The sequence below is a fragment of the Xiphophorus couchianus genome, chromosome 12 (genome assembly GCF_001444195.1).
Source record: "Xiphophorus couchianus chromosome 12, X_couchianus-1.0, whole genome shotgun sequence".
NCBI lineage: Eukaryota > Metazoa > Chordata > Actinopteri > Cyprinodontiformes > Poeciliidae > Xiphophorus > Xiphophorus couchianus.
Window position 1 is genome coordinate 20,079,820 of NC_040239.1, and position 11,114 is coordinate 20,090,933.

Below are 11,114 nucleotides of genomic sequence, written 5' to 3' on the forward strand. Positions count from 1 at the left end.
TACTTAATTTAAATTAAACAAGCTCACATGTGCTGCCTTTAAAAAAAAGCCTTGAAACCTCTTGAACCTTTTGTCACATTACAACCACAAACTTCAATGAATTGTATTAAACATTCCTGACAGAGCAGCACAAATTAGCACACCATTTGAAAGCCAAGAGAAAAGATACACAGATTGAAATATTTTCACTTGCGTTTTAAAATATTTCAGTTCCACTGATTCAATATTTTGTGGAAGCACCTTATGCTGCAGTTACAGCTACAAGTCTTTTGGGGTATAACTCTACCAGCTTTTCACACCTCTGGCTACAATTTCATCCAGTCTTCAGTGTAGATGAGCTCAAGTGGATTCTGATTGGACAGCTAGCAACAACGAACATATATTCTTAAGCTTTGCCAAATGAATTTCACCTCCGGCCAGCTTTCCTGTGCTTTGTCAATGAAAGAAACCCCAGAAGATGATCCTGTCATTTTAACACATAAAAATGCTTGATCCAAATCATTCCCATTGGAACTTTGTGTAACGGCTGTAATATTGCTGGAAGTACCTCTGGTCCAACTTTAAGTTTTTTGTAGCCTATAAAATGCTTTTCTTTCCAGGATTGAACAGTTTTCACCTCCACCTCCCCATCACCAATGAGATGCTGAAAGCTCGGAGTATGGCTTGTATGCCTGACCTGTCAGTTGCATTACATGGCCTTCATGGTGGTGTTCACAGATCTCTAGGACATTTGTTTACAAATTAGATGCTAGATTTCACTTGGTGGTAGCAGAGCTAAAGAAGATTAAAACAACAGCACACCACTGTTTTCTGCTTTTTATCAAGAGGTACCACTCGGCCACGGCCTGGTACCAGTCCATGGGTTCTTTGGTTTCTTTCGACAGAGAATTGAACAGCAGGGGAAAACAACAAAAAAGAAAAGTTTTGTAACTTCAATGCCGTTGATCAGACTATGCCTGCAGTTTTATTTGAAAAAACGGTAGGCATCCGTCTGATAGCCATTTTTTGTAGTTGAGCTAGCCTCTCTCTGGGAGAACAGAGTCGGGGAGTCGTGGTCACATAGAATATGGTAAGAGTAGTTTGTGGTCATAATGTGATGTTCAAGCGACGTGAATACCTTTGCAACACTCTCTTTATTTGATAGCTTAGGTCTTGTAATGACCTCATTACACTACATTCACCTGTTTGTTATACATAGTAATGTGTATGTCATTCAAGACTTTTTTCATACATAAGAATTTCAGGGTTTATGGACATTTTATGAAAACTGCTGGTCAAGGTTTGAAAAGATAAAGTCTCTTATTCCGACAAATCGTCTGTCTGCTTTGGCTGGGTGTGTGACTGGCTCTGTACTCAAGACGATTGTGTAAGAAGGAGTCTGTGAGGCCAATTTGGTGAATTGTACAGCATCGTGGGCGGAGAGTGGAGGTTATGGAGCTTTTTGGCTTTTGTCAATCCCTAACAGTCATTTCAAAGCCCTCCTTTCCCTTATCCACTTCCTCTTCCCTCAATGTCACAGTCGCCTTGTCTTCTTTTTGCCTGCAGCCATTCTTAAAAGATGGATCATGGTTTAAACTTAGATCACCTCCTTGTTGCTTTTTAATCAAATCATCATAGTCCATCCTTGTGTGTGTACATGCATGCCATCATTTTTGCCGATGCATGAAAAGATTCAATGTATGTGCACAATAACGAATATGCACATGTGAGAGATGAGGGGAAACCCTAGTGCCACTCAGTGCCACGGTGCCATAATCTCCGCCCTTGCCCAGTGGCCCAGATTAAATCCCGGCTTTGATCCACCCCCTAATCTGAGTTTTCAGGCTCTGGGCTGAGGGTGGGTGCTCCACTCTGCCTGCCAGCTAGATTCTTCTTGCTTATTTCCTTCCTTCCCTTGCCTGTCTAGTTTCTCACCCCCCGCCCCCACCTCCCCACTGTGGAGCTGGCAATTGAAATCAGCTTTAGAGTTGCTTTTATATAGAAGCGGGCAGAATTAGGCCCTTTAATGCCTGTCATGGTCGAAGATTATATCAATAGGTCTTTCTGTCACTACCACATTGGAGTCAATGGTAGAACCAGTAAGGCTGATAGAGCAAGACAATAGATGCATTTCTGGATTCACTTGTAGTTTATTTTAGCTCTCCTTGAACTCAAAACTTGCATACTTACAGGCTTACACATCAGTGAGGGTTCACATGTAAAATACATACACATTCAGGCAGCATATGTTGGTTATTTGAGGTAAACTGTAGCTTCAGCATCGTATCGAATGATGTATATTTTTGGATCCTGAAGTCGGTTTCAGTGGCAACATTTTTTGAAGCAGTGTGGTTTATCCTCCCAGGGTCAAACAAATACATAGATTTAACTGAAACCAAAAGCCACGTACTTCGCAGTGCTTTAATGCTACAGTGAGTTTGATTTTACTGCCCGTCTGCAACGCCACAAACACTCTTTGACAAGACCCAGACAAAATGGATAAGAACGCAGGAGACTTAGTGTTGTTAACCAATTTACCTGTTTATGTAAACAAGGCCATGGCTGATTAGAGCACAGTCTTCCTAAAGTAATAGTTTACAGCACAGCACATTAAAAATGATTAGCCTTAATATAATAAAGTTGGAGGAATTTCAGAGCCACAAGACTAGAGTTAGTCAGTGGATAAATTGTTGGTGTGCTGCCCTGTATTAGCTGCTAACATTAGAGGTTAACCAAGCTGAGAAAGTGTCCGCGCCTGCAAAGATTAACGGTTTGACAGTAAAATTGTGTTGCAATTACATGCCATACCAATATTTAAGGTGAATCTATTCAGAATGTTAGATGTTTTTAATTAGCATAGTGTTCTCATTTACATGGCGTATCCTACACTTTTAATCATAATAGTTCAGGGAAGTCACTTTCTCCAGCATTATGTCATATTTGTGCTAGTTGTTTTACGTGAAATACTTTAAAAATGAAGAGGGAAGACGGGGATTAAAAGGTGAAAGACAGAAATGGGGAATATATACAAATCATCTATGTGTTGACAGCTCATAATAAATGTGATCCCAAGGCACTTTACAGGTCAAAGAGGCCCATTTTGTATTTTAAAGTGTATAAGTAAATGATTCCAAACAATAAAAACATATAGACAAATTCATACAACATTACAAAATAGATCCTACTTAGGTTATAACAATAATTGGTATAAAGGAGCACCAAAGGAAGCCTCACATACATCAAGTCATTGACCTAGCAGATCCTGATCCTGCTAAACAAACATGTGGTCAAACATGTCATAGTTGTTACAGAAAATGTCTCTGTGCTTCTGCAAATCCCTAAAACTCCACTTTCCAGTGCCACAGTGTACCGTGTTCTCCTTTGTGTTTTTTTTTTTTTGTCATTCGTCATACACACAATGTCAGTACTCCGCTTTAAGTACCAATTTTTTTTTCTCCCTAAATCCCTGCTTCAGCAAGTGCAACCACATCCCCCACATGTTCACTTCAGTGTAAACACGGACAGGTGAAGTAACATGCTGAATGATCACTACAAACCGTATAAACAAACACAACCCTGAAAAATGTGGCATGTCATGTACAGTACCTTTGAAAGGGCCTCAGCAGTCACGAGCTATTGGTCTTAGTTATTGGCAAAGGTTGACCAATTAACGCCCCAATGTTAGGCCCAGATCACTGGCTCTCTGTGTGGTGGTGGGGTGTGAAATGTGCAATAAATCCAGGGCAGAGCCCACAGCACATAAGGGTGGCACAAAGGGCTGGCACAAAGCTCTTCGCACATCGGTGAATAGCAAAGTAGGGTTTGCAGTGTTCAACAGACTGAAGTAGTTAAATAACAGCTTCATATTATTTGCTGCCTGCAGGTTGAGGCTTTGTGCTCAGGAGTGTTTGTTTTTACAAAAATCATGCATTTAATGGTAGGTTTTCTTTAAGTAATGTTTGGGAAGCAGATCAAAGAAGTAAAGCATCATTACATTGATTCTAAGTGTGTTCTCAGAGAAATCTCTTCAAACAGTCCCTTACTAGATAGCAGTTGGATGTCAGGAGGTTACTGAACTCTCTTGTTCCTAGATAAGAGCTTCATCCATTTAGCACTATCTACAGGTAGATGTAGATTGTAAAGTTTGAAAGGTTAAAGTTGTGTAAAAGGTCACAAAGACCTACATTCTTTGCAGTTTTCTGAAATATCAAAAAGGAAAAATAAGAATTGAAGCTGTTGATTTGTCTTACTCTACAAATATATGGGCCAATGGACATAAAATTTCCATCAAATATTGGCAGCAGAAAAAGAAAACAAAACACAATCAACACATTTTAGTTCATATATTAAGTTGTGTAAAAAACATATAGGACACATTAACAAAAGGAGAATCAAAAATGGCATAGAAAACCAATAAAATAACAGAAATCTATCAGTGTTTAGAAAACAACCCTGGTCCCTGTTGGTCCAAATTTACGTCAACTGGTACATCTTAATTGTATTTCACAAAAATTACCTTATGATGGGTAAAAGCAAAGAGGTCAAGACCTTTGCATCCTTATTTCAAAAGATGCAGATGGTTACAGATAAACTTCTGAATTTTCAAGTGGTTGACATTGAGCCCATAATTTGGAAGGAGAATCATCAGAGATTGTGGAATGGTCAGAGAAATCCAAAATTGAACTATTTCAATATCATTCAAACAGTTCGCTCTATGTTTGGAGGAGGAATGGCACCTCGCATATCTTTAAACAACCAGTGAACTTTGTGAGAATGTCATGGTGTGGGTCTTTATTTAGACATAAATGTCAAAACTATATTACCTATAATATACCTCCTATAATGAGGTGTGATCCTAAACACCCCCATCTATCCTATCTTTACCAAAACTAGGCTTTTCTACAGAGTTTTTTTTCTGTCAATCTCAGTGAGTGTGGTCAACATTTATTTTCTGTAACTTTCCACTTTATTGCACAAAGGATAATTCGTGGCACTGTCCCGTGTTACAAAAGTTCTAGAAGGAAGCTGTGAATTGCTTTTCTCAGATGACTTTGAAACTCATCTGTCCTACACTTTGCATCTTTAATCCGTTCTCAAAATCCCTGACTTGTGCTTAGTACAATCTAAATATTTGAGTTCTGTTTTCTGGAAAGTCTTTAAGGAGATTGACAGTTGATAGATGGTTGAGAGAATGTCGGCATGCTTTGTCCTTGAGAAACTGACACAAAAAAAAGAAAAATATCAGCTAAATTGAAAGATTTAAACATTTGGAACCCTTTTCTTGGATTCTTAAAGAACTTCCAAAGGTAAGAAACTTCAGTACCTAGAATATTACACATCTCTAACTGTTGATTGTTATGTATGTGATGTTAAGCTGAATGAAATTTGTTCATTGTTGCGCGGCTATCAAACTGCGTTTTAAACCTGAGCCCACTCTTATCCATCACGATAAGAGTGAAAGATGTGAGTTGATTGTGTCCAACTACATCGGACTCTTTTTTTGTTAAAAATATTTTTACTGTACACTGGTAAAAATGAATAAGGATGTGTTTTAAAAAGAATTTGTGGACATGTTGGATCCTTTATATGTGTGGAAGAAAATAAAAGTCAATATGTTCAGTACTTAGTCTTCTCACTTTTTTGCCACAATGCCTACTGATGTCACATTTAGTTTCATCATAGATTGATTTCAATAAAATTAAACACAAATAAGTTCTGTTTTGTAAGTCGGTATGGTCATTTGTCGTTGGACATGTTAGCAGCTCACGCGTGACCATGATATTTATAGTTTTCTTTACCTCCAGCTCTTTGACAGAGCTTATAGCTTATAGGTCTGATAAGCAGGTCACCCAGCCAACAGATTTAGCTGTTATAGAGCACCCAGGCTCTCCTTGCTAACACCTCTAAGCATCACATTAGTGACACTTGGTAACATGAATCTGGATGTAAATTTGACTGAGTGACCGAAAGGACTGTGCAGGGTGTGAAGGTTGCCTGTAATACCAATGGCACCTCATTTTTAATTTGACTGACTAGTGAGGCCTTTCCACAGAGCTTGACCTGAAGTCCCCACCTTTTCCTCCACCTTTTCACTCGAATAAGAATTGTGTCCAAATTACTTGGCAGGGATGTGATGCCAATGAATGTCAGGGGTTGTTGTACTCAAATCCCACCAAGGTCAAGCATCTAGCTGTCAAATCATGTTTAGGGCTAATCATTTATGTGCTTGTACCACTTAGATCTTGTTGACACCTTCTCTGTGTGTTTATAAGTGAGCTCCCTGGGTAATTTTGTATGAATGTATTGACTTTTCGAAATCTGCTTTTTTTTGGTCACACATTAAACACATTCTTTAAAAGTTAAATTTTTTGCAATCACCTCATAAGGTGTGTTTAAATTTGTATCATTTTGAGCATTTCAAGCCCAAGGTTGTGTCTTTGCTCCTTTGCAAGAAAACCTTTTGGACACAACACTGTTAAAAAAGAAAAAATATATATATAATGAAAAATATGTTTTAATATTGCGAAGATGCAGTGATATTTCCTTTTTGCACAGTCAATGTCTTATTGCACTCAGGTGTACAGTAATAGCAGTGAGAGAGAAATTATATTTTGGTCAAATCCATTTGTGTTATCTGTGTTCTAAAAGAAATGTTCTTTGATGAAACACACTTAAAATTAGTGTTGCATATCCTTTATTTTCAGAAAAGATCCATTAATCATCTTTTGCTTGAACAAGTAAATAAATATCCAGTCAAAAAAGAAAAGTGTATAAATAAACCATGTTTTGACAAAAAACTGTTTAAAAACAGTGACCGTATAGTGATTTTGACCATGCATAATGATTTTTTTTTCTTTTAGGGTACCATCACCACGTCCATGGTCAGTGCCTTCTCACTGGGCTGCCAGAGCGTATGAAAGCGGCAGGTTGCGGAGTTCAAGTCCTTCGAAATGTGAATCGAAACAGCTGCCTCTAATCACTAGCACAAGCTGGGCTTAAGGGCCTCTCAGTTTCACCCCTCATCTGCCTGGAATTTTGAATTTCCTGAGCGGAGATCAAATGGCAGCCCGAGTCAGTGAGACCTTTGATATGGGGACACCCATCTCGCGAGGGCCTTCTGCATTGGGATTTACGCTTGACAACACACTTGGTGTCACCTCCTATCCCTGCGGACGCGCCGTAGCCCCTGAATACATTGGACCTCTTTGACGGCACAACAGAGCCCACCCCGTCCCCAACACCTCCTCACCCCCCCATGGAGTGCCCAGCAGTTATTTATTAAATTTGTTGTGCCCACCCTGGTATGGTTTCAGTAGGCCACTTAGTTTTGGATTGCATCCTGGATTTTTCAATTATGTGGTTCATTTCACCTGCTTGTGTTCCTTTACCCCCCTGGATCAAGGGCGAAGGAGATCACATTTAATTATTTCAAAACAAGAAGTCTGAAGCGGGGCCCCACAGATCTGTAACATCATGCTTTCCTATCTATTGCCCACATCACCACTACTTTAACTAAGCAGCATTTAGACTGTTAGAAAAAGAAACTCAGTCCCCGGCCTCCGAACAGCTCATTACTCGTGTCAATAAGAAAATTTGTCTACCTAACAGGAGGGTAAATATAAGGACAGAATATGGGATTTCCAGAATTCCTTGCTTGTTGAGACTCATATGGAGCACATTAGTAGTCTGTTTGATTGACAACTGCTCCTGTGTATAGTCAAAAGGAGAACTATTGAGATATAGGAGATTATTATATCCAAGGTAATGTGTATGGGCTGTCCACAGCAGGCGTGAAGATGCTATCTGGCTTGGTTGTGGCTTGTATGGATTAGAGTATGTTAGAGGGGCTGCTCCACTAAACAAAGTCTTTGTATTCATCTATGTGAGCATTTATATAGTCATTCTTTGTGTATAGAAAAGATGTCAGGAAATTTTTAATCAGACAATTACACATTTTATTTCCTTAGACTCAATATCCAACTAGAAAGGAAAAGATTGATACTGTTATATTGTGTTATGTCACTTGTTTAATACATTAAATTCTCTGAGAGGTTTCATTTCAATATCAGACCTACTCTTGAGATGCTACTATACAATCTGCTTCAATGTCAGTTCAAAATATCAAGGTCTAATTTGGCTTCATACAGAAGGTTTTTATTTTGAAACAGTTTAAAATTTCTAGTATTTTTCAGGTTGTTTATGTATCCAAATGTAAAATGGTCTTGCAAAATTGCAGAACACTGGAAGTTCTTGTGTCATGAATCACCATAGTAAAAAGTCATTGAATAGACAAAATAAAGGTAATTAACTAATTAACAAACACAATTCCCTCCATCTGAGCAGTGTGAAAATGTAGTTAACTGAAAGGTGACAATAAACATATGTTTGAAATTTATTTGAGGTTGTTTGAAAAACCTAACAGGGCCATGTCTAAGGCTAAATTTAAATGAGATCTACATGGCCTAAAAAATCTGCTTACTATCTTTTTAAAAAATCTTTTTATTACTGTTTTCCAATGTACATGACATTACACAAAAACAAAAAATCTAACTGTTAAAGACCTTAGTTCAGATTTCAAGTCTGAAACAAAGACATAAAAAACCCAGCTGTGGTTATATCTGTTTAAACATGTGAAGCTGCAATCTGGGATGGAAGGTGATAAGCAAATTAAATTTAAAAAATGCCAAAACGACATGCTGTGGAATTACCAGGGAAAATTTGTATATGATTATGTGAATTGTGCGTCACTTTTAAAATGGAATTTGCATTAATTTGGAAGAGAGAAAATATTGTAAATGAACTATGTCGTCATGATGCCTGCTCCTACATTTTTTACATGATCTGTGTAAAGATTTAATTAAAAGGAAGTTCAATTTTAGTAAATGTTTAGGGTGGGGAAAAAAAAGAACAGCACTAAACCAGAAAAAAGGTGAAGCCCCACCCTCTAGTCTTATTCTGCAGGCACTGCCAGGTTTTATTTGAAGATGGGCTTCAGGTTAGTTTTAGAGCATATTTTCATAGAATCCGACCAGAATCTCTTTCCATGATAAATAAAAGCATGTCCCTGGTATGATCCTATTTTAATGTGGTGATTATGTGTTCAGGGGTATGTCCAGTGTAAATTTTCTGTCACTTTCTTTGAAGGCTATGGAAGATGTGAAGGTCAAAAAGTAAATTTATGCTGGAGTGTTTACTAATCAGGTGACTTCTGAAGGTATTGGATTTTATTTAGGGGTATCAGAATGAAGAAACTGAATATAAGTTCATGCCATACACTTCAGGTCTCAATTGTAAAATGCCATATGTAATTTTCCTTCTACTCCACAATCATGCAATACTTACTCTAGACCTATAAAGTAAAACCTTGATGTTTGTAGTTGTAACGAGACAAAATGTGGACTACTTCAAGGCTGATGTACAATTGCAGAATGCACTGTAGGTATAAGCTGTTGGTCAGCTCAAAAAGCAAAAAGGGAAATACACAAAAATGACAAAAAAGAGGCTGATTGAACAAAAATCCACCTTCAGTAAGAAGATTAGTATGTGTTAAAAAAGGAAGAGCTTATGACACAAAGCATACCATGGCATCTGCCAAATTGATGGTGGTTCTGTTTAAGTTTGGGTTCATATCAGTGTCAGTAGAACTGGCAAACTGGCATAATTCATAATTTTACTGCTAAGAAAAGAACAATTAGCAACATAATGCTCATCTATGACAGATGTTGGCTCAGCAAGTCAAGTTATCAGATCTCTATTGGATTAAGCTACATCCCACTTGCTGAAAACAGGCCATATGTGGCAGGTTAAAAAAGGATGGAGCACAAGTAAAGAATGTGTTGTTTTATATGCTTTTATGTTATTGTATTTTTTAAATGTCAGAGCACTCAAGAATTACTGTCTTTTTTTTTCTATAGCTGATTAGCTTTAAAAACACAAGACAAATGGCTTTGTGACAAGTTCTGTTATAGTTAAATTGACTATTGGTTCATGGGAGTTGAACAGTGCTTTGCTCAGAAATATTCCCTCTCAATATCTTGCATATGTTTGTGATTAAAGAACTTGTTCTTCTGAGGCTCTCCCATCACCAAAATAATTCATTCCCACAGCTTTGCAGGCTCCACAAAGATCCAGCTGACTTTTTGTAGACCAAAATCATTGTTTGTTCGGGTAAAAAATAAAAGGCGTAGTGTGAACGTATGTGAATGATTGTGTGTTTTTGTGGTGGTCAATTGAATTACTTCATGGTTGGACCCACAGGGGAGACGTGAATACTGGGACCCCACTGGACAGTTTCCTCCAGCATAGTCATTTATTCTTCTCAGCGTGTGGCAGACGAAAACGCCACATTGAAAACTAAAGAACCGTGCTGACTTTTGCCGGCAGACCTTCTTTTCTTAACAGAAACTTTTACTAAACACGTTAATTACATAAATCACAGGGAGAAGAGGATTGGCTTTAAGCAAACTGGGTTTTGAAAATGGAGGCTCCACAGTGACCACTTCCTGACCCTGGAGTGTGGGACTCCAACCGACCTCCAGATTAGGGTTCAAACAGTCAATTGCAGGTCACTGGCAGGGTAGCGGGTAAGGGGTGATTGACTCTTACTGTGGGACTGCGTGCCAGAGGGTGCAGATAAGCTTATGCATGTGTGAAGGCTGCAGGGGATACAACCACTGATCACTAATTAATGCTCTGAAAACCTGACCTGCAGGTTACCCAATGGCAAATAGAGATTTCTTACCTCACACCTCATCGATACATACGGATTATCCACAGTATCTAACCTCTTCCATTGAGTTTGCATTATGTGTTATTTGGCTGTACACCAGATGCATTCTTATTCTTTTTCTTTGACTGTCCCTCTTTCTCACTCTCTTTTATCTCTGTTATCATTCTATCCTTCTTGCCATCCATCTGTCTCTCCTGTCTTAACCACCAGGCTGGCTATCTATCCTTCTAATGAGCTCCATGGACACCTCTAAAGAGTTGTCAAACACTCCTCACACAGCCATCACTTTTACTCGACTCAGGCTAAAGCATAAACAGCAGCATCCCCGTGGCAACCAGCTGGAGGAGTGAGCACAAGAATAAGTGTAGCCTGAACAGACTTGGCACTAGAATTCATCGAAGGTGAC

At 38.5% G+C, this 11,114-nt stretch overlaps 1 long non-coding RNA gene across 1 annotated transcript in view; it reads left to right on the top strand.

Annotated features, from left to right (window-relative positions):
• The window catches only part of LOC114154086 (uncharacterized), a 274,978-nt gene extending 264,813 nt beyond the window's left edge, over positions 1-10,165 (top strand). The window contains exon 4 of the long non-coding RNA XR_003597473.1: positions 6,840-10,165. This is a non-coding gene — a long non-coding RNA (uncharacterized LOC114154086). The remainder of the gene's footprint in view (positions 1-6,839) is intronic.
• Positions 10,166-11,114: the final 949 nt, after the last annotated feature.